The sequence below is a fragment of the Corvus moneduloides genome, chromosome 1, assembly GCF_009650955.1.
Source record: "Corvus moneduloides isolate bCorMon1 chromosome 1, bCorMon1.pri, whole genome shotgun sequence".
NCBI classification, from domain to species: domain Eukaryota; kingdom Metazoa; phylum Chordata; class Aves; order Passeriformes; family Corvidae; genus Corvus; species Corvus moneduloides.
In genome coordinates, this window is record NC_045476.1 from 67,569,537 (window position 1) to 67,594,433 (window position 24,897).

Genomic DNA, 24,897 nt, shown 5'->3' on the forward strand with positions numbered 1-24,897 from the left:
TCTAGTTGCTTTCCTTCTCTAGCCTCAGGATGTTTTATCTATATGAAAAATTTAGGTGGATTTCATCAGGAGAAATATTTTACATTCTTTTTCTGTGAAACTCTCAGGACCCAAAAATGTATGGCTGTCAGAGAAGTAACTTTCCTTTTTTAAATAAAAATGTAGCTGGAAAAATGAAAAAAAACACACACCAGTTTCTTGCTACAACTACTTGTCAAAATAGTAATGACTCGACAATCGGAAGATTTGTTTAAAATCCTCTGCTTCACCAAGGTCTCTAAGTGGTAAAATTTGCTTTCATTTAGTTATAGTAGATACAAAAATAAAACACAGTTTCTGTATTTTTAGCCAACGATGAGGACAGACTACCTCTACTCTGCAGATTCTTGTACTCGCTATCTGACTCCCAGAGGAATGAGCCCTTCCAGCTCCTCTTTGGTTTGCACTGCCAGCTGAGACAGCTCCAGAAGGGCTATATTCTGGCTTTGTTCTGATGAGTGTTTCTTTAACCTCTGAAAAATGTTATCAGCATCTTCAGTGACTACAGCACTTAAGTTATAGGTGAAATTGAATAAAAAACAACAAAACACAAATGTGGAGTGAGAGGTTGATATGGCACATGTAGTATTCCATTTACATAGAGAGCCACGAGTCCTACCAGTAAGGAACAAAGTTTTGTGGCAACAACAGATTATTTTAATAGTTTAATTCTTTGTACCAGTCCAAAAGGAAACACCAAATGTTATTAATTATCATTTTTATGGAATGCCTATGGAATATGAAAACAAAAAAAAAAAAAAAAGAAAAAAAAGCTGTATCCCCACATAAAACTCATTTCTGCTTCTCCAAGATCCTTGCTGGCAGAGGGAGGCAAGCAGGAAACAATTACCTTTACTATTGTAACAGCAGAGGGGCATTGGAAGAACTGGCTCATAGCAGGTCAAATCAAACAAAATTAGATTTCTTCACGTGAAGACCATTGTGGAATTCAGCACCACTGGGTGCAGTGAATACTACCAGTCCTGACTGGTTCCAAAAGTGATGGGAATAAAAATTCTTAGATGATTAATAACTACAAAAACACTTTCACTCAGGCAAGCTCAAGACTTACAAGCCATAAATCACTGGAAACTGTGAAAGCGCAAATACAAACTCTTCCTTTTCCCACACTCTTCCTGAAGTGCCCACAACAGCTCAGTGAGAATCTTGAGCTTAATAGCCTTGAATCAAACCACTTATACCAGCTACAATAAAGCCTCTGAGCTACCAACTACATAGTCATTGTTTCTGTGCATACTCTTGCACTTGAATGTACCACAAAAAAGGAAGTTCTAATGCATTTGTTGTAACTTTTTCCATCCAGGAGACAAAACTTCGATTAAATATCATTTTTCCTGCCCCTGACTTCTTCCCCCTCCTTACCAATACTGTAAAATCTTTTCTTTTATAGGTAGGCAAAATATCATTTTCATATTCACACCTTCAGATTAGGTGTAGATACAAATAACAAGGAAAAATTATAGTGAAGTAGACAATGCAATGCTGAGCCAATGCAGATGTTCACTGAAACTTCCCCACCCAAAGGACTGGGAAAGGTAGTAAGAAATTGACAGTTTGCTTCTCCCAGGTACTAAATTTGTGGATTTCATTTACAGTAAACCAGAGACCTTCAAGGATTCCAGTTCCAACAGTGATATAAGAAAAGGAAAGGAATGGGGGGAAACAAAAAAAAAAAATCTAACCAAAACATAAAAACAAACAAACAAGCCCAACCAAACAAAAACACATTAACTAAACAACAAAACCCAAACCAACAAAACATAGCACACACAACATCCAAAAATCCTGATCATAGAGCACACAAGTTGAAGCTTACCAAAGCACCCAAACTGAAACTAAAAATCCTGGTATAATGATTAAACAGTTTCCACATAAAAATGATAGACAGTCCTCCCTAGTGTATTACCTCTTACAGCAAAATTATCAGAACTGATGGGGGAAAAAAAAGCAAATTCCCACTACACAGGCAAAAAAGAAAAATCTCAGAGAGGGATGTAAAACTCTCATCTGAGATACTCTACAGAGACAGATCCTCAAATGATATTCCCATTCCAATTGACACTACTGGTGCAGAAGGAAGGAGGATCCTTCCTGGGATTTCAGTGCCCTGCATTTCAGAAGCATCACTCCATCCAGAGAAAAAAAGGATCCAACTACAGAAGCAATACAGGAAAACCCTAGGCAATGCTGAAAGCAAAGCAAATGTTTTTACCCCTCCCACAATGCACCCAGGGAGAGGATGCCTGTTTCTCACAGTCATGAAGAAACAGCTATGACCACTGGCATCCAGCCAGGGGCAAGTGCCGTCAGTTGAGCATGTTTCAAATGAATCACAACTGTATGACAAGGATCATGATCCCATGGACTGATGTGTCCACTTTTAACCATTTCCTAACACGGCCTTCCTCTACTGTGGTAATACTTCACTCCTCCAGCGTGCAGCCTATGTCCTACCACAGAGAGACTCCAAGCCAAAGCTCCCCCCACCACCACCCACTTTTTAAGTTTGGACTCAGAAATATTAAAATACATTGGGTTAGATTTATTGCATCCAGACCTGGACCAGATAACCTCCAGCAACTAATCAAGCAACCTGCAGTATCACAGCACTCATCAGGGGTATTGCCAGATGCTGAGAAGAGTTTATGATGGGGTTACCTGGGATTATCCCATCAGAGTTCTCAGGAAAATGAGATACACTGACCAACCCTCAATTGGATTAAACTGCTGTGGAGGGGTCTGTTTTTCAAACTGTATTCCAAAAAAAAACAAAAAACCCCATACTTCTCAAAACCAACAACAGAGCAAGAACATCTGCTTCCCCTGCCCCTCTTCAACATAATCAGGTGCACGATCTGAAAGATATTAAAAAATACTAAAGTAGGTCCCACAGAAAAACTGTTTTATGTGGATGATACCCTGGTCCTACTTTCCAGCCCTCAACGGTCAATATGCAAATTACAAGAATTCCTTGAAAACCTTGGGCACTCACCCAGATGTGTGAATTTACTGGAACAAATCCCAAGCATTAAGATTGAGTGCTCATAAATCAGGACTTGCTTACTCACTGCAGTTTATAATGACAGTTACAGGTATTAAAACATCTAGGAATTCTAATCCCCAGAGATTACAGGCGAATAGTTAAACTTGGACCCAATCACCCACAAATCACTAATGACTTGGGAAGTGGAAAGCGCACAGACACTCCCTAAACCTTTGGACAAAAACAAGAAAACTCCACCTACCCACACTCCAGAGAACCCCAGGCCTAATATGCCACTATTATTTTTGGAATGTCAGGTTTTTTGTTCAGCTTTTAAATGGGAAATGGGCACACAATTACTTTAAGGGAGAGAGAAAGGCTTAGTAAAGCAGCAACACACTACTTCTGTAGTAAATTAAGCAACACAGCATAAGCTAAATGTGGACAAAATCCAACGAGCACGAAAGGTATTTTCCTACCTTCTACATAGAGGTCAGCACAGGATTCTTTACGAAAAGAATCTAAATCCTACCTCATACACACAGAAAGCTAGGTAAGTGCCTGATGTTACATACTGAAACGATTCCGTATCTCACAGGAGATGCCCCACTACGGTAAAATCCAGGTGTAAATGAGCAGAAACAGAGCCAGAGATAATATGATAACAGAAAACAATCTGGAAGGTAACATGCCTAAGACGCACAATTGAAAAACCAAAAACACAGAAACATGCGTTCTCCTCATATACAAAAATAACTTACCTCACCTGACTACAATACTGACACCTCTCCAATATATTTACTACATGTATTCAAAATAAACCAAAACAATCCCATTTTTTCTCCTAAACAACAAAACAACTCATAAACCTAGAGAATACTATGATTTCCTGAGCTAAGCAGCTACTTCGTAATGAGAACTTCTCATAACCCTTCAGAAAAGCAGCACAACTCTAATGAAGCAGGAATAGAAAACTGGCAAAACACTCAACAGCTAAAGCCAAATGAGCAATAATGAAAAACTAAGAGAATTCCATACTCAGCCTCCAGTTGCCTTTCTACCAATAAAATCCTACCAATAAAATTATTTTTAGGGTGCTCAGAGGTGCCAAAGACTTTTTAGTACATTTAACGACTCCCCAATGATCAGAGGCAAGAGAAAACAAGAGCACATATATCGCTACAAGTTTTTGGGATGACATGAAAATCAAAGTTAATGAGATCCTTGTAGCTTCACTTGTTCTTTAAGCAAGTAACCTACACCATTGGATTTGCAGTCAGCAAACAGCCACTCATTATATTAAAAGAATGGCTGCCAGAAGCAGCTTTGGGACATGAAATTTTGCTGCACTGGAAATTAAATTCTCATTTTCCCCTACATTCTGCTCTCTTATCTCCATTCCCATCAAATAAAGCAAAAAATACGACAAACGCTTTTATACTGCACTAGAAAATCTACGTGCAAATGGAAGAAACCTAGACAATTGACAGAAATCCCCAGAAATGTAAGTGCAACTGAAACAATTTTCCAAAGTTCACTGCCTAAAGAATCCTAGAGAAAACGTAAATAAAATATCAAAGGTAAACACACAAACTTCTTTTAAGGTTCCCTGTCCCACTCCTTACCCTGCAATGCAGGCACACACAAACATACACACAGGTGTTCTCCCTTTTGCTCAGGTTTCCACTTTTTTTTGGTGGTTTGATATATGCCCTAAGATCAATACATGGGAAATAGTGTTTAATGTAATCAGTTTTTCTAAAAATCCATCTTCTCCTAATTGTAATCAAATGTATAGAATTATTGTATGTATCCTATATATTGGCACTTAAATTTTGAGTAATAAACATAAAACAAAAGCAAACCTCCAAACTGCTTTGATGTAAGACATTCAACCAGAGCAAGCCAATCACATCATGAAGTTTAAGAGCAAGCAAACAAAGGGCATTACAAAAAAAAAAAAAAAAAGCTTTTTTCCTCTTATTTAATACAACTATATTTTTCCACATGTTATGTGACATAATCTGTAATATGTTATACAGTTTGAGAATTCAGAAATGTAAGAATCAAATCTATTTCATTTTATTATAGGGGACATCACTGATCCTCCCACTTTCAAGAAGATTCAAGTGTGACATTAAACTAGCCAACAGAGGTTGCACTAAATTGCTTCGAAACCAGCAAAGATCCCTTTCAGCCTGATACATCTTGCTGACCTGGACCTGACAGACAGCAGTAACTTAGGGAAGTGCAGGCATTTATTTGCACATCTTGGGTCTATTTTATAGCCACCAAAATACATGATGCTTCCTATCATACCACAGAGATCCTGCTCTGACAGCAGGCTGGTGAATCTGAGACACAGAATTATCCAAAGTGGTAATAATAACCACCTCTAGTGTACTTTTTCCTACACCAATAGGATGACAGACTTCAACATAGGCACACTCAAGCCATTTCCTGCCTCCACAAAAGTTAGCCAAATAAATAAAAAGATACCTTAATTTTCCTCAGACCTGTTCCACTAATTAATATTTTCAAACAAGAAGTAGAACATATCAAGGTTACTGTATTCCTGCTCCAGTTTTAATGTACCTTACCGTGTATTTCCAAGGATGCACACAATTTAAAAAAAAATCCACATATTAAATACAATCCATATTCACAGGAATTTGCATATGGATTTCTAGTTAAAGTTATTATTAATAAGCACAGTAAGATTACCAGCATGTGCATTACTACTCTGCATACATTAAAGATGCATCTTTGTCTGCCTTTTTCTTCTGCTTATCTACCCTGTTTAGAATGTTAAACTTCTGTGCTATGTAAATGAAAATATTTAATTATGCAAAGCAAAGTGGAAAGGTTTACATTATTATAATTGAGTTAAATTCTTTCTGCTTTAAGCTCAAATACTGAGAAAACAGCTGAGCATCTGTTAAGAATTTCAAAGTCTTAAACTGCTGCTTTATAAATTTTAAGAGCTACATGTGAACAATTTGAAGCCTTTTGATGTTAATAAAATTACTGTAATATATTCAGTTTTCATGGTTAAAATTAAAGAAAGTCTGAAAGCTTAATGCAAATCCAAGGTGAGAAGCAAATTCAGAAAGAAGTCGCTCATTTGCTGCAATTTTTCAACTCTCATGGTAACCAGAATTTATAATTGCAAACAAATGAATGAACAAATGGCTAAGGAAGCTAAAATAGAACTGTCTCATGAAAACATCACCTTAAGAGCAACCTCTCCATAGAAAGAGGTCTCCTTTAGCTAGAGAAAACCTAATGTTCACAGTTGCATACACAAGAGTGATTAACTCATTAAAAGGTCAGGGTGACATACTGAAGATTGTAGTCACTTCATAGGGAAAGTTGTCTCATGTCTTCACCTAACTATGCTGAGGCACTCAGCAAATACACCAGTGTTATGAGCTGTAAAGCAGAATGTCAAAGAACAGCGTATTTTTATTTACACAATTTCATTGAATCCTCACACTACAAATAATCACCAGATTGGCCTTCTGCTGAGGTACAGAAATACAAGTAGTCCAAAGGAGCTCAGACACACCTTTCAATTTGAAAGGAGGTAGAAGAACACCACTCCTGCTCTTCTGCCAGCTCCACCTGCTGCAAAGCAGCCATTTCTCAGATCTGAAACACCGAACTTAGCAGGACACCTGAAAATATTAAAGCGATAACCTAGTTTATGTTGATGTTCAGACTGTGAGATGCTAGAACATGCTAGCTGTTTACTTTCACAAGTAGCAGTAACCCTCTTTTCTCTGATCAACCTCACCATGTTTACCTGGCCACAAAGCTACAGGATCTGCTGCACAGGGAAACAAACGCAGTTTGCAAGAAAACACATCTGGTTCACTAATTTGGAGCTGCCCTCCAAAGTTTCAGGCATTCCCTGCCACATACTGGAGTGACTGGCCTTGCTCCTGTGCCATGTAAGTGCTTACGGCCTTTAGCAAGGTCGTAAAGCTTTAAACTTTTTTACGTTAGTATTTCGGATGCAAAGCTCTTGACCATGCCTGCCCGTGCTGTTCCAGTCAAACTCCACCAACCTTCAAGATCTAACACCTTCTCCTCATCCAGGCTTCCTCAGGCAGAGGAAGCAACAACATCCTCAAATACTTACTCAATTGCTCATTGCCATTCAGATGCTGATGGTTTAGACAAACAAAGAAATATGGGCAGCAGCTTTTGGCTAGAGGTTTGATCAGACTAATTTGCTTTGCCCATCCCATATCCTGGAATACCTGTACCAGCTGAGGAGGATGACAGGACTCAGTGCAGGCTCACTGCTGTGTTGGCAGCACCACAGAATCACCTCCTCCAAGAGGCTGGGGGATTATTTTGAAATAAAGGATTATAGTGTCTCACTAACCACTCCATAATCACGACTGAAATTTGCTTTCCACCACAGGCCCAGTTCTAATGCTTCTCTCAGGGCACAAATGGATGAAACTACCTAGGTAATTACAAGCATGCATACTTAAATGTGTTGTTAATATCTAATTACTTGAGCTCTAAATATAAGCAGATTTGACCTTTTTTACCACTGTTGATGTATGCTTTCTTTGGGTAACCCAACACTGGCCAGTTGTGGGGTTTTTAAGGTTAAATTGGTATTACAGAATCCGGGCCCCAACCCCAGCCTGAGCCAGCATTTCTGCTGGGTTTCTCACTTGGCACAGGCTACACTTTATCCTGACTGCATAATTTGAAGGCTCTACCTCACTTGCTTATCCCCCACACAGCCTCCCAAGGAAAAATCTCACACCACCGAAGGCATTAAAATGCATTAAGCTGGATAACTGCAAAATGTCATGAGCTCTTACTGACTCCACAGTTTAAGTGTGGGTTTTAATAGAGGTAATATTTCTTCATTGCTAGCCAGTGCAAGATTTGTTACCTACACAATGACTCAACTATGACATCTTTTATGAGTGATATGTTAAACTAATTAACATTAACCTAGCAGAAGAATCAAGCATAAACTAGAAACCATTTCAGTTAAAGATACAGAGAGCTTCTATACTGATAATTTTCCCCAAACAAAAGATGCTGGCCCTTGAAGTATAAGATTTTCTTTTAAAATCAACTGGTTCAGAATTATTTTGCTGCTTTTTTTTAAATACAATTTCTATTTATTTCAACATAAAATAATAAGGCATGTGAAGCTAGGACAGCAATTCTAAATCTAAGAATTGAAGAGCCAAGACAGAACACGAACCTTACAAAAACTGTAAGAGACATTGAATACTCTATTGTGCTTATTGAATTGTTTGTTCCCCTTCAGCCAGTAATGCCTATAGATTTTGCCAGCTCTGCTATACAGCAAGTATGACCCTACACCCAAATGCTTACACCCTACATCAACTGTTTATGGCAATATTCTTTAGAGTCCATATCTCTCATATTTTAACACCTATTTTTACAATAGGTAGATTAAGCAAAAAACTCACCAAAAAGATATATGTTGTCCGACAGATACACCAATATCCTTCCAGTGAGCACACCCTGGTTCTCTTTAGAGACACACTAAGTGGCTGTAACTCCCCCAAAAGCTAACTACTATCAAGTAGCTCTCTGGCAAGTGGTTATTATATTACATTCAACCCCCGCCTCTCCACAGATATTCTCTCTTTGTTTTGCATAGAAGAAACTGATCTTACCTAAACAGAACTAGAGATACCCTGCCTGACTTACTCTGTTTTGCAGTGATGGCAGTATATGATCCATAACAAGTTTTTGCCAAGAAGTTAATCCAGGCACTGACCTGAAAAAAACGGGTCTTCTTCATATCTCTCTTCAGCCTGGGAGCATTCAGGAAAAAAATTAAGAATAAAGACACCCTGCTCCTGTTACACAAATCATTGACATAAACCACTACACAGGGTAGAAAACCACACGGGAACATGTTAGATACAAAATGGCTCCTGGAAGCTCCTGGGGTTCTGGCTCCTGTTCACACTAAGAAACCAGAAGCCTATAATATGCACTGCTTTAATCCAGCAACCATCACTCGGATACATCATTTCTGATACAGCAGAGCAACAAACCAGAGAGCTCCCCTCCACTTCGTTTTCAGGAACAATCTACCAGACTACAGCACGTGTGCAAATCCTTATTTTTAATAATGACATTTTTCAACATCTACAATATGCTCTCCTACAAAGTCATCGGACAGCCCAACTATGCTTCACAGGACTTCACCAACACTATAAGAAAATGCCCAAGATGTATAAACCTGAGCAACAATCTCAACAAAAGAATGAATTCTTATTCTGCCTCTCTACTGTCTTACTCTCTCTGAACTGTCATATCTTAACTTACTGCCTTTTGAAACAGTGTTCAGGGGAAAAAACCTATTTCAACTGCAACATGCAACCCAAGGTCAAAGTGGCAGATTGATTTCTTTGCATTTGCAAATGCAAAGAAATCAATCTGGGAATGGTTCTGGTCTTCCTTTGCAAACATCATTTCACTTGTCTCAAACTGAGATCCACTAATACATCTACCCTGCATGAAGTCCACAAGCAACATTCCACACATAGTTTTGATAGCACTCAAAACAATTACTACTGAAGACATTAAAAAAAAAAAAATTAAAAATCACCTCTAGCCATTTCAAGTATTACACTATGCACAATTTAAAGCAATGAATTCCACAAATACCAACATACATGGTGAGTACATATATATATATACACACATTATACATACATCAAAAATTAAGCCGTATTGATTACCAGTTGAAGAAACTAATTTTTTTAAGTGCTTGTCAAAGGTACATTTCATCTATGCCTTGTTGCTCTTCAGTGGTGCCTTGTGGAGGGGTGGAGGGGTGGAGGGGAGGAGCAGCGGTGCGCCTGAGACTGAAAGTGTTTCACAGCTGATTACAATGAATTCTTTCAGTATTTGCCTGATCGCTACAAACACTTTCCCATTACATGTTTCTTAACTCATCAGAATATGCACACAGGATGGATGTATTTTAAGAAACAAACTGTTAAATTGGAATAGGACACATGTTTCATTTTGAGTATCTAAACTCCAAAACAAAGAGGGAAGACAGCATTGAAGACAACCAATGAAAGACAACAAGAAGCAAGGTCTGGGAAAGAACAAGACACCGCTCCAAACAGAGAGGAAAAAAATCACTTCTCTCCTTCCTGAAGCTGCCTCAGGCACACCTTTGGTTTTGCACTCCATGGTATGCATGTGTATGTGCCTATATATGTCTGTATCTAAAATATAAATACATAATGGATGTGTATATACACACACGGGTGCTCTGGTGTCTGACTTGCTTTTCCAAAAACTTCAGTCATCAGTATCACCACTGAGGTCAACAGCTGCCCTTAAAACTTCCTTTTCAGTCCTATTACTAGGTGAACTGCTGTCAGGAACATACACCAGGCTATAGACCCCTTCCTGCACTGCCCAAGCACTGGAATTCCTGCAGGGGCTGTGTATCAAACCCTGCCAGGATCTTGGACACAGATTTTAACCGTATGCAAAAGGAAAGCTGTAAAGCCACATAACACATAGATTTAAGGCAAAAAAGATAATGTATACAAATACTGAAGCTGAGAGGCAACCGCGCGATAAAGAACAAGCTTTTGGGTTTAGAATTACATTTCTTTCATTCCTTCTTTTTCATAAATATCTTTTGATAAATAAATTTTAAAATCCCCAGGCAGTGAAAACACAAAGTTGTGAACCTGAACCACCCTTCTTTCCAGTGCAGAGCCATGCCTATAGATGATACACAAGTCCAGTCCAGGAGCTCAAATGAATAAAGCTACTGGCTACATGGCATCATAAAACTTTGAATACAGCAAAATTAAGCCCCAGAGAGAGATGATGAAAGGTGTGCTATCTCATCCATGTTTTTAACAAAAAGGCAAAGCAGCTTTTGTAAGGGCAAGAGAGCATCTCTTTCAGCGCTTGAAGCCCAAAGCCTTGAAACAACAGCCTCTCCACAAAGCACAATTGAGTTCATGTTCACACACACGCCCAGGGGAACCCAAGGAAAAGCCCCCTGAGCTACCACCAGCTCAGATCAGCTCCAGCACCAGCAGAGCTGAAGCCACATCATAGCCAAGCCCAGCAGAAAAGCAACAATTGACAGATGAAGTGCAGTAGCACGATTACACAAAGCAGCTTACAGGCCTCATTTAATACCCTGCATAGCACCACACCAGCCTGCACCAAAAGCATCAAGTTGCTTAAAAACACCTCAGCTTTTGCTGCATAATCTAGGGTACCTTCTTAGGTACTCTGGAGCCATCACAAATTTCATTATTTTCAGAGGATATGCACAGACCAACACTGGTACCAACCAAAAACCCATTTTCAAATTCTGAGAGATAACTAAATGAGCAGCTGCACAAAGTCTCACCTCTGAGATCATCTGAAACCAACACGTGCAACTCCTGAATCACTTACCTAAATTAATCTTTGCCTTGAACACTGTTGCAAAGAGAAACAGAAGACAGTAAGTTGTATACTCAATTGAAGACTGCACTTATTTGGGGAGTAATTTAATGCAAAATGTGCAAAGTTAAAGTTAACTTTGTTTCCTTCCACAGCATTAAACAGCACAATTTTATCATACACCAAAAAGAAGCCAATACTACTGATGCCTGAGATATTTATAACTTATGCCACAGCCATTTAAAGATTTCACTCAATTTTCCTATTAGAAATGCTCTGATGGCACAGGCGTCCTGACACATAAATTATGACAAACAGCTTCTCATCCATTCCCACAAAATCCCCCTCTTTTTTCTCTATCCCATCCATCACTAGCAACTAGCCCTTATTTTCAAAATTATCTCACCACTTCCTTTCCTCACCAATCATCACTGGCTCACAACCAAGCCAGACACCATCCTTATCAGCCCAGAATCCCCACTCCCACTGCCCACTTATTAATTTTTATGGCAATCACATGCCTCCTCGTTCCATGCCACCTGCCTCCCACGCTTGCAAGAAATTCCATTAAAACGTTCATGGTTCTACTTCAGTGCTCTCTCTTATCTCTGACAGGGAAGTAATGCTGGCATCCAGAGCAACACCACACTCATCGCCCCATGGTGGGACTTAAGGCTTTGAAAACAATTTTAAAAAAAAGACAAAAACAACCAACCACACACAGAAAAATTTATACTGGAACCTCTAAGATGTATCAAAATGCAGTTTATTTCATAGAGTTGCAACATTGTTCTTAAATAGAAGGACTTGGGTTACAAGTATAAAGAAATGAAATCATTTTTCTATTTTTAGCAGTAGCAGACACATCTGGACTAGGTAGGAGCTTTTTCTCTTTTTTCTTCTTTATACAGAATCAAACACAATTTGTTCTCACTAACAATATTCATGGATTTAAATACAGAATGCACACTTGTAATAGTCTCATAACCTTTTGGGGGAAGTACTGTCCCTGTCCTCGAAGGCCAGAACTAATTTTGTGTTAAAATATTCTAAGCCCCCCCAGGTTATCCATTTCCCCCTACCAAACCCAAACACATCTATGCATTTCAATCAAGGAAACGTCAAGGTATCAAGCACAATATCACCCTACCTCAGGCTTCACAAATAGTTTGTGATAAATTTCATGTTATGACAATGCAAGCAAAAAAAAAAAGAATAAAAACAGAATCCATTAGTGAGTTGGAAAGCTTCCTGCTACATAAAAAATCCAATCAAGAAACAGAAAACTGTTCCAGACACCATATGCTTTCATCCTGACATAACTGAGAGCACTTTACAGAAAAAGCAGGTCACATGTTGGAAGCTTTGTTTTCATGCAGTTATTTCTCAATCATAATTGTAATATAAGGTGTGGGGGATTGTGGTTTGTGTAAACCCACACCCAGATTTCAAGTGGAAGCTCTATCTTTCCAGCCTTGGTTGACTTTCTGGTACCTCTCATAAAAATTTGCTCTGACAAGAAAAGAAACATACTCCAATGGTTATATTGATTCTGTAAGAATACTGTACCTCAAGTTGCATAATAAGGTGACAAACCAGTGAAAGCAGAAAAATAAAAAAAAAAAGAAAATATCGTATTTGCAATTATGATTTCTACTATAGTAAGCTATATGATTCCACACATGAGATTCAACCAGCCTTGAGCAAAATAAGGAGGAATAAAAAACCAGACAAAATTATCAACAGCATTTTCTATGGAACCAAAGACACAGAGACAACTCCATTCTAGTAACTTGCTCTGACCTACTGCTTTCATCTTGCTTTCTCAGTGAAGATCCTGAAATGACTATTTACCATGCCAGTCTCCTCATAGATACCCAATACTCTTTGGACTGCTTGAGAACCCTTTCAGAGACTAACAATCCTATGTCCAAAATTTTACTCAAGAATCAAACTGTGCCTCTAAATCCTGAGGAGGACACTCTGGTGAAGCCTCCAGAGAAGAAGCCTTTTTTGTCCTTCATTGCCAGGAGTGGGGCCTCTCACAGAAGGGGTAAAAGGCAGCAGACCCTCAGAAGAGCATCCCTATCTTCATTTTGTATCAGGAACCCCCCAGAGAGTGGGGCACTCATGGGCCTACAGAACTTTGTACTTCACTTGGGAATTCTGGAGTTCATGCATCCAGAGAAACACTTCAACCAAAGGGAGGGAACAGTCAAAGAAACAAAGTCCTTATCACATTTTCCTTTCCAGCTTCCTAGATGTTAATGGATAGGAAGTTACTCCATATACTGTCTCCTCTTCCACCTAAAAATCCGGCAGTAACAAAACCTGCTCTGTTCTCCTCAGCACATTCTTCACAAAGCACAACTCCAACAATGCAATTCACCTGCCCACACACACCACACTGTAAAATCTGCACTCCTTGCAGCCTGTTAAATCTCTTCCACATTCGGGCTGGGTTGGCCTGAAAGACCCTCATGTTTACTCTCACCTCAGTTACACAGAGCAAAACACTTTCTCAAACAACCAAGTACATTGGCTAGAAGACTTTCTTAACTGAGAGCACAGTTCAAAAGACAAATCACTGTTAAAACTGTCTGGATTTGGTTTCATCTGTTTTAGGTGTAAATTCTGCTACCAGATTACAATTGCAGGGTAGGCTTGTGAGGGGCAGTTCAGAACTCCATCCCCTCCCACCCCCGCCAAAAACACGCTACCTCAGACACCTGCAAGGATTTCAATCACCTTCCAGGACTGTCACAAGCAAAGCAAGCAACTGACAAACTGCAACCAAAGACAAATCACAGAAACAACCTCATTCCCACACTTCAGGTTCCCATACCCTAAAACCCTTCTCTCAAGCAGCAGCTCCTCACAGCCAGGCCCTCTGAGAGCAGCAAGGCTCCTTCCCACCCCAAGTAAGGCAGGTGGTCCCCATCACCCCTCCCAGGGCCCAAGTGCTGCTCCTTCTCACAGTTCTCAGCCTCCACTCAACCCCTGCTCCACCTGGCCCCTTTGCTGGGACTGCTCCCAGGAGAAAGGTACAGGAACACTCCAGCCAGGGCCCCCAGAAAGCATTTCCCTATCTCTTTGCAAGACCCAAAAGGGTCTCATCTCCTGCCAGCACAGCACAGATGCCAGCTGGGATCTTACATACTGAACACTTTCTATCTGGCCCTGCTTGTCCTCTCTCTGCAGATCTCATCTCCAAATAGGAGAATGATTCTTTGCGTTTTATGGGAAATAATCCAAAGAAACTTGATGACAGATAAGTTGAAAAGCTTAAGTTTGTCACCAAGTTATTAATGTTTGAAATGTTCCAAGTATAAACAAATGCAAATACATCTAATAATTTGCCTTCTATATCCAGAATCTTATGGCGATGATGAAATTCAATCTACACAAACTCTCAGATTAAGCTAAGGAGTAGTTTCTATATCTTATTAATTATAAGTAAAAATTTCCCTCAGTTTTCAGTGTTGACAAATATTAATAGCTTCCATGCAGATAAATGAAGTGTACCTCTATGTTCAATTTAGTTTTCCTAAAGAGTGGCAAGAACCTGAGAAGAAACTCAACTAGAATAAAATATTCACAGAAACCAAAAAGGATTGCAGTTTTAGTTTTCTTTAAATACAGGAACATAATAACTGGGCTTCTTTTCCAAGATGACACTAGATAGCAGCTCTAAATATTTTTATCCACACAATCCATTTATTATTCTTTGCTTTCTCTTTCCACAAACAGCCCAAGACTTTCTATTTCTGAGGCTTCAAATTAAAGACTTTCATATGGCTGGCTTCACTCATGCAAAGTTCAAAAATAGTATAAATGCAGAACAATATTAAGACCATAAATCTAAATGTACATTAATTGCATCCAGTACACAACAAAAAGCTTACCCGCAATAATCGAGACAATTAAGAGTAGGTCTTTATTGAAACACAGTCAGAACCAGGAAATTAGAACTGTCTCGCTTCTTGTATCTCTGTTTACAACGGGAAAGGATCACAAGTGATTATTCGTTCAGATTTCTGTTTTGCTCTAAAGTAGGCCAGCCAGCTCAGCACTTTTCTTAAGATTATGAATACTTGTCTGCCCTACATATGGTTTAGGCTGAAACCAATCAGTTGAGCCGAAACATGCAGCAAAACCGACTATTTTCATGTCACTCATTTTCAGGTCACTCATTTTCAGTTATAATGAAGAAGTGCACAGAACAGGTATAAAAGGATGAGATTTTAAATACTTCTAAAATTTGCTCTGCCATTAGCACAGTTCACTAAAGAGTTCAGTGATTTCCTCACTATTGGATTCACACCATCTAGATTCAAGAATAATTTGTTATTCATTAATAACACTTTAACCACTTGTTTTCTCTGCTGGTTTCCAGTTCACTTTCATACACTGATTACCTCATTCAGTAAGAAGACTGAGCACTGAACTGCATCCACTAGACTTTCACATTACTAGGACATTCAGGATGCAAACGCCCTCTGCAAGAAGCCTTATATCAAAACTTTAAAAACATATGAAACAAAACAATTCCTTGAATTTTTAACTGATAATAACTAATACTTTTTTTTTACTCTTTTTCCCCCACACAACCATCCTTAAGATTTCTGTTACTATTTGGAGGAAGAGAGGTTAAATAATAGAAGGTTGCTATCTTGAGTTCAAAATAGTAACGTCTTCAAACAAACTGCGCTATTTGGAAGATCGGAACTGCAGAAAGTGCTATGCTTAAATTGTCCTTAACTTTGTTTTTTTAGAAGTTGCCTCATTTTCTAGAGCTGCTAAGCACTTCTAGACTCTATGAAGTCATTACGTTGAAAATGTAAGTTAATTATGAAAAAAAGAAAAACTTTCACATTCAGTTTTTCCTTTTACATTTAAGATATAAACATTGTCAAACCATTAGTATGACATTTCTGTCAGATTAACACCACTCAAAACTATTGGTAGGTATCAGTTGCAAGGCGAAACAAAAAAAAGATAAAAGGCTACAAAACAAGTTTGTTTAAAACGAAGACACTGTGCTTAGTATTTTGATGTATGAGACACAGTATTTTTGCAGCAGGGGAGAAGCATACCTTTCATCAGCTGCAGAACCTTGGTGTCAGATGGCAGTATAATCCAAACGGGTCACAGCAGCATGTTCCACAATATCCATAAGTTTCAGCATGGGGCTCTTCCACTTCCTCCAGGAGTCCATTAACCATTAGTATGAATCCAAACAGTTAAGCAGCTGTATGGTCCAGTTTGAACCATGTTAAGCAGCCCTGAAGAATCCCAAGCTGTATTCCACCATTCGAAGAGTAATGCAATATGGCACCCATCACAGACTGACATTCTGGTAACCGTCCCATTTTCCCAACAATCATGTTGTGACCTGTTCAAATACAAGGAAGAAGTGTTAGTTCAGCACAGTAACTCTGCCACACCGCTCGGGGACTAACATACAAATATAAACTTACATTCTTCTGAATAATTTCAAACATATATATCTTCACATATTTAGACACATCCTAAGCTCGAAGCCTGGTGATGGCATTTTGCTTTAAAAACATCACAGCGCTGGAGTGTAACAGAAGAAGGTTTAAGAAAAAGGCTTTCATATATCTCTACAGATTGCACAGTCTTACATTCCAGAAAGCACTGAAATGACAGGAAAGAAAGGTAATAGAAAGGTAATATAAAGGCTCTTCAACTGCCCTAACAGGTATTTAAAAACTAATGAAAACAGTAAGTCAATAAAAAAACCCAAGTATCAAAAAAAATCTCATCAACCCTTTTGAGGGAAACATATGTGATCTTCTCTGCCTCTTAGCCTTGCCTCCCCACAGCACCTCCACCAGCAAATATGCTACTTCATTTGGGACCTGATGGCATCAGGAAGAAGCCAAAGTAGCCAAAACTGCGTCAGTCTACTTTGGTAGTCCCTCTGTGCAATCCTTTCAGAGGTACAAAATGCAAATTTTACTTAGGTTGGGAAGGGGACTATGAAGAATGGAGAGAAAAGTCTGAGTACTCTGCACAGGAGGGAACAATGACGTGAAGAACAGCGTCGGGTCTGCCAAGATGGAGTAGGGGAAACAGAAAAGAACTAACTTCCACACTAAGGACCACGGAGAGGAACTAGAAGAAGCTCTTAGAGACTGGAAGATGCATGCACACAGAGATTAAGACGAGAAGAAAGGAGAAAGTGAACATTGGTGAACAAGAATTATTGCTGGAAGCTCTCTCTGCATAACTGGGTAACATGGATGTAGGGCAGTCCATAGAAGAATAAGTTTAGAAGAAAGCAAGAAGAAGCTTTATGTTTGTTTCTCATCAGGAGAAACAAGGATATCTATGCATGGAGGAAAGGAAAGATCCTGGCAAAAGGAGTTTTTCATGAGAAATACAAGCAAGCATACAGATAGAAGAGTAGGTGGAAAGGGATCGGGAAGGAGGAGAATTGAGTAACAATAGAAAGTGAAAAAGTAGAGACTTCAGAAATTCTGAAATGTGTAGATCTAAGGATAGAGAGGGACGATTAGGAAATTGGGACAAGAAAACACAAGAAAGTAGGGTACTAGGATGAAAAAAGAGAAAAATTAATAGTTATTACATAGCACAGAAAAAGAGGATGGGGAAATAAGATACTAAATTGATCAAGTTAATTAAGAAAAGTACAAAGAGCGCACAAGTTCTCTGGAGCTGTGATGCTTGCTCTAGAAAGCATGAACCAAAAGGAATGAACAAAACCCAAGGCAACTACTGCGTTTCCAAAGGGACGAAGGAGTCCTTGCACTGTGCAGGAGAAGCCCAGCCGAGGAAGGGCCAGCCTGCACTGACCCTTCCCACTCTCCCCTTCCCTATGATCAATCCATTCAAAAGAACAAAGTCCTCCCTCTGGTCCGTCCCTCTTCTCCTAAAATTGTCCCTCGGCACTTCTGCGCACCTTGGTTCCCTGGGAGATGGTCCCACAGGAGCAATGTGTTACCCTCTGTGGTGTTTTGGCCCCCGCGACCCAAACTGGCACACGGCGGAGCCCCCACCTTGTCCCTGCTGCGCGCTGCCCTGCCCAGCCCCACGGCCTTCACTTAGCCCCCCACTCCCTGGCCAGGGCCGCCAGGACTCCCTACAATCCCATCAAGTTTACCCTGTCTTCAGCTTTTCTCTGTCCCAACTGTGAAAAACACAGCCCGATCCAGAAAGCCTTCCGAGTCCACTTCCCTCCCCCACAAAAAAAAAAAAAAAAGAAGTTAAACCTCTAAAAACACAAAGCAGGCACAAGAAGGAGGCAAGACCCTCCCGAGTAGTGCCCCCCAGCCCGCTTTACGGGAGTTGGGGCGGAATGACTGCCCTACCCTCCCCAAAAATACCTGCATGTGCTCCCAAAAGTACAAAGGAAAGGCTGGGCTGGCCCGCAGCCGCCTCCGTTGCGCTCCCAGACCCGGGCGCGGATGGCAGGGCGGAGGGGGGGGGGGGCGACGAGGGAGCCGGGAAAGAACAATAAACCCCAAGTCCAAACGTACCTTCTCCTTTCTCTAAACTGTGAAACCAGATTTCCTTAGAAGCCTACGACGAGGCTCTTTGCTTTTAAGCGGCGGGAGAGCTCGAAGAAAGTTGAGTAAATCTCTTCGGATAAAGTTGCCGAAGATGAGTTAACCCGGGAGAGGCGAGGGAGAGATGGAGAGTTCATCCGAGTTTCTCCTTTTGTTCAAGTTGCCCGAGCAGACAAAGAGCCGGCAGCGGCGGCAGGTCCCCCTCGCCCCTGCTCCCCCCGCGGTCCGGGCGCCGCCGGGGTCCCGTACTGCCCTCGCCCCCCGCCTCCTCCCACCACCGCAACTTTCCGTCTGCTCCATCCCTCCTCAGCCCCGACCCCGGCTCCGGCGCAAAACTTCCCTCGAACTGAACCTCCCAGAAAAGAAAACAATTTAATTCAAGGCGGGGGAGTGGGGGGTGGAAAGGGAGAGAACCATCTCTCAAATCATTATTTCCGGTAGATGCACCTCTTTGTTTGGATTCCCCCGACTGTCAGTGAGGACAAGCCTCTGGGGATCTGCTTTCGGACAGTTTGATCTGCCGGAATGAGACGGGCAAACGCAGGGCATAAAGAAAAATAACTTTAAAAGAAAGGAGGGGGGGGGGAGGGGGAATAAATAGAAAACAATATAAAACTCCGGAGTTGCGAAACGTACCCTTTTTTCATGGACACGGGAAGTACATAAATAAACAACTGAAGGGGAATTTCGGAAAACTGTTGTTCTCCTCCCCCTCCCCTTCGCACTTTTCCAAAGAGCTTAACAAAAAAAGCCCCCCGAAACCTCCTGGCCGCGGCTCCGTGCCGCCGCCGCCGCCAGCTCCTGGCATCCCTACCTGTTGCGTAAAGCGCAAAGATGGGGCCGATCGCATCCGTCCCAAAGAAACCAAACGGGAAGGAGGGGACCGCCCTCACCCCACGGTCCCTTCACCTGCCCTCCGGCCGCCCCCACGGGGACACCCGACACGGGCGTCGCCGGCAGCCCCGGCGCGTCCCCGGCCGAACGCGCGGCTCCCCCGCGCCCTACCCGGCCCCGGCTCCGCGGGCGGCCGTCGGGGCGCCCAGGTCCCCGCCGAAAGTTTGGCGGGGCGGGGCCGGGGTGCGCCGCGGCCTCGCACCGAGACAAAAGGAGCGCGGAGCAGCGCTGCAACTCACCTTGGAGGGAGAGAGTGAGGCTGAAGAGACACCTTCCGCCTCAGTCCTCCTCCTCCTCCTTCCCACTCCCGGCCCTGTGGCGACGGCGGGGCCGTGGGACAGGCTCATGCTGCGGACCCGGGCACGACCACCCGGCTCAGCCCCGCCAAGGGTCCGCTCCCCGGCGCTAAACAAAAGCGGGGTGGAGCGGCCCTGCCGCCCCCGGCCCGGCCGCCCCTCGCTGTCCCTAACTTTTTGGTGCCCACCTAGCATCCCAGCGAGCCGGTCCCGCGCTCGGGAAGGACAGGGGGAAGCGCGGCGCACGCCCGGAGCGGGACCCCCACGTCGGGGCAGCCGCGCCGGGGCTGCAGGCAGGGCGGGAGCGCTGCCAGGAGGTGCCGCCGAGTGGGGGGGCCACGACACGGACCCGCTGCTCATTGTCTGTCCGAGGGTGTGCCCGTGGCAGGGCGGCGTGGAGGGGGCGTGGGCGTCCAGAGCACGCATGGGGGCCTTGTGAGTTTGTGCACTGCGTGTGCACAGTGGGCATGGGTGCCAGAGGCTCCAGCCCTCAGGACCTTGCTTACTAGGCCTGAAAGATGTCCCCAGTGCTGTTTACTTTTTTTTCTTTACTCTCTTTGGTTTGTTCGTTTGTTTCTATGTTGGTTTGGGTTTGGGTTGTTTTGGTTTTTTTTGCCTTAGAAGCAAGAGGAACCTTGAAGAAGTTACTAGGAAATGGCAGCTAATAGCAGCCCACACCCAACATGGTAGGGCTAGTTTTCAAAGTCAGATAACAGAGGATGATCTTGAGATGTGGGGTTTTTTAGAAGGAAGAAGAGAATGGAAAGGGCACACTATTTAGCCTTTGGTTAAGTTGTCCTGTTGACAGCTTCTACAGTCCCTGCTCACCTATGACTCTTCCTATTTTCCTTCAGTTCATGTTCATTTCATGCTAACAACCCCAGCTTGTCCTTCCAGCTCCTTTCCCCCTGCCCATCTTCCCTAGCTTTGAGGCTCATTCAAACCATTCCCTCCTACCCAATACTGTCAGCCTCAAAATTTTGTTCTTCAAAACGTTTTGCAACTCCCCACGCAGGATCATCTTTTTTATTCTTGTGCCCCAGAGAAACTGCCCCCCAGCTCTCCCACTGGTGCCTGTGATTTATGTTGCTCTAGAGCATTGTCTTCCTACATTCTGCTGCAATGTACATTGCTGTTGGTTTACATTATAGATTTCTGAAGTGAAATGATAATACTTACCACAGTGTAACGCCTGGCATGAGAAGTGCATCCTTGTAGTCATTCTTTACCATTCACCTTCTTTGGCCCTTCTGCATTGAGTGCTCTAGAGCAACTATCAAAACACTCTTAAAATTTCCTCCTAAATTATTTTCTACACACTGTTTCTCCCTCCCATCCATTTCTGACTTTTCACAGATTTTTATTCTCTCCATCCACACTATTTCCATGGTTGTTTTGTCTTTCCACCTCTGCACTTTCGTTTCCTTAATCCTTTGGTTTCATGGTGGAAGAGGAATGTCGACTGCACCTTTCCTTAATTCCATCCTTATTTTCTCTAGTTTTCACATGCACTCTCTTAGCAGGGCACACTGAAGTTCAGCAAACATGTACTCTTCTGCTAACATATATATAGTTTTTTGCTGTGTTTCTTTCCCAGATAATTCCCAAATACAGTGGAAGACTGTGCATTGTGGCACAACCAGCAAACATCTTAAAAAGGGCTACTCTTAGTGGCTTTCTCTGGAAAAACACAATCTGTACAAGTAGCTCCTTGTGTCGTGGGATTTTGGCTTTGGCAGACATCAATAACGTTGCATAAAGGTATAACTTGCTGAGAATTCGTAAAGATGTTGACTTGCCCCCTGGTCTGCTAGCTGAGTTAGATTTTGTGGGGCAGGTAAATAGGATCACCCATGTGCACTTCTCTTTCTTCACTTGGAAGCTGGAGGCCAAAAGCTTCCAAAAAAATATAACCATATACATTTTAATTTTCTGGTACTGGCAGTATTTAAGCAAGGTATGTGCCTACTTTATTACTTCATTATGAGTGATTAAGATTAACTAATCATTGGATCAGAGGTCATGAGTTGCCTACGGTCCCATAATCATGGATCACATTCATTACACACAAAGAGAGGAGAGTCACCATTGATAATATCTAGTTAAGAGCTAACTGAGCAAGGATGGGAAAAATAGAAAAATTGTTTGAAAGGACAAAAAATGTCAGAAACATTTCAGTAAAAGCTATTGTATCTTATAGAAGGGATTATTTGATGGATAAGTGGCCATCTGCCATCGAGACAGTAAAATTTGGTTGAAATTCCCTCGTGGTTCATTGGCCAGGTAAAGAGAAGCATTAAACAGTAAAAAGGAGTACATAAGAGGCAATAAAAAAAGGAGCAGTTTATGATAATTAACATGAATTAGAAATTATATAATGTAGAAAATTATTTGGAAAAGTCAAAAACATGATATAAAAATCCACTTCTTGATGAGATGAAATTCAAATGATTTTACAGCAAGTGGGTAATGAAGCATCTCCTAATAATGTTCATAGGCCTGTCAGTAGAAATAGTAATATTTGTAATTATGAGACAAAATGTACTAATAATGATGCCTGTGTTCTGTAAGTGGAAAGACAAATATTGCACACAGAAAATGACCTGCTTTTTGGTCTTTGGGCAGCACCTATCTCCAATAAACACTGAATCCTTAGCCCCAGATGTCTTGCACCCTAACATCAGAAAATACTTGGTACTTTATGTCACAGTGATGTTCAGTTTAATAACTCCTGGAATGTCATGGAAATTATGGGAATCTATTGCCAACGTTGTGCTAATATGAAAAAAGGGGCAAACAGAATGACACAGATTACAATACTCCATTTTGCCTGACATTCATCCCTTAAAAAATAGTGGAAAGATTGACATGGGATTAAACTCAAGGAGAACTAAGGGTAAGTATAATGATTCTAAAGCAGTTTTCCTTCATCTTTAATTCCTTTTTTGCCCTTGTATTTAAATTTCACTGTGGATGTAGGATGGGTTGGAATACAGATCTAGTGACAGCTCCACATGCTGACTGCTCTGGCTTGAAGAAAGTCATAACAGTGAAGAAACTTCCAACAGGGTGCCAATATTTTAACATTTCCAAATGGCAGTGACATAGTGTCTTCTGGCTCCCAAATAATGGGAACAAGTGGACTATACTACCTGTGTTTAGTTTTTAAATCCTTGATTCCCACACTGCACAATCACATTTTTCTTAATTCTTTCAGCTATCTGACCTCTTTGTGTTTCCACATGACTTTTACTCTGCTTCCCAAGTCTCCTCCAGGAAAGGCTTCATCAAAATTAACTCTAGACACAATTTGAGGACTTTTAAGATCACAAAAGTTCATTAAATCATCATATAAAAGGTCAGACTTTTTTTTTTTTTTTTTTTTTTTTGCAAACGAGACAGAAAACGTAATCCAGATTCTCTTGTATTTGTCCTGGTTGTCCATATTCTTCTGAAATCTGACTTCCAGAAAGGTGTTCCATTTTGCTAAAACATTGCATGTTACACAGTCAACCACTTCTCTTAAGAACAAAGCCAACTATAACTCGCACTGTTAAGAAAAGAAAACAACAAAACAAAAACAAGGGCTGGACTTCACTTTAAATCAAAATTTGTTTGGCTTTAGCTTCTAGTTATTTTTTAATTTATTTTATGTCTTGCCACCACATTAAATTAGCGTACAGCTAATTTTATAAATGGGGGCCTGAAAGCAAGACTGGCTACACAGGACAGGAAACCTTCCTGCAGAGATAATGTACTTACAGGATTGTTTTAGTCTCTTTGAGGGATTACTTACATTAACTTGTTTAGGTTCCATTACATTTACCAAGAGAACATACAATTGCTTGAAGTTTGCCAGCCGAGTGGGTTTCTGGGGCTGTAACACTCTTTGAACACTTGGTTGCCACACCATGGCCATTTAGAAGCACGTCAGTGCCACAAGTGATGTGAAGACTGGAACCCCCAAGCCCTGCATTTCGTGTAGCTGCTGTAAGCACCTACCATGCAGATCAAAATGAAGAGCAGCCCAGCCTGCAGCAGGGAGCTAGCTGGGTGCTGATTGTGTCTCACTCCCATTACCACAGAGCGCCCCAGAAGACGAGGGTTGGTTTCAGTTCTTTCTATTTTAATACATCAGTATTAAACTCACAGAACTCATAGAAAAATTAGAGTATATCAGCTACAGTAACTGTCTTTGCTTTCACTGTGAGAAAAAAATCTGCACAAAAAGTTCAGTGTTGCTTGACCCTGCTTCCCTGAGAAGTGAACTACCACTCATCTTTCAAGAGCATGTGAAAGTTCTGACTTGACTGTGAGCTTTTGGATGTTGACATGTGTAGGACGATGAGCAATACATCAGATGATCAGCAAAATGTGGTCTTTTAAGGCATAATTCAGAGGACCTGCTGAGTTTTGCTGTCCTAGCAAATTTCTTTGCTTCTCATTTTTATTTTTTCTGTGTTTCACCACTACTCTTTTGTAGAAGCGTGAATCAAATCAATAGGTCAAGCCACTCCTGTAAGTGTAAAGACCAAGAAAGACAAACCTGCAAATGAAAGAATTGCTTTGGCATGAATATATTCTTCTCTGTAGACACATACCCAGCAAATTCATAGAGTGTTTTTTGGGGGGAGGAGAAGGAAAAACTCAAAACAAA

At 41.3% G+C, this 24,897-nt stretch overlaps 1 protein-coding gene across 11 annotated transcripts in view; it reads right to left on the reverse strand.

Moving 5' to 3' along the window:
• LOC116446410 overlaps window positions 1-20,267 on the reverse strand; it is a 300,266-nt gene extending 279,999 nt beyond the window's left edge. For 8 of the 11 annotated variants that reach the window (XR_004241220.1, XR_004241215.1, XR_004241212.1 and 5 more), the window contains exons 1-2: window positions 19,865-20,051; window positions 16,591-16,889 (exon numbers count right to left, since the gene is read on the reverse strand). The gene's annotated coding sequence lies outside the window, so the exon portion shown is untranslated. Of the gene's footprint in view, window positions 1-16,590; window positions 16,890-19,020; window positions 19,278-19,864; window positions 20,052-20,183 lie in introns of those variants that run through there. The other 3 variants (XR_004241218.1, XR_004241214.1, XM_032114187.1) reach the window with 3 other exon arrangements.
• Between the last annotated feature and the right edge of the window lie 4,630 nt (window positions 20,268-24,897).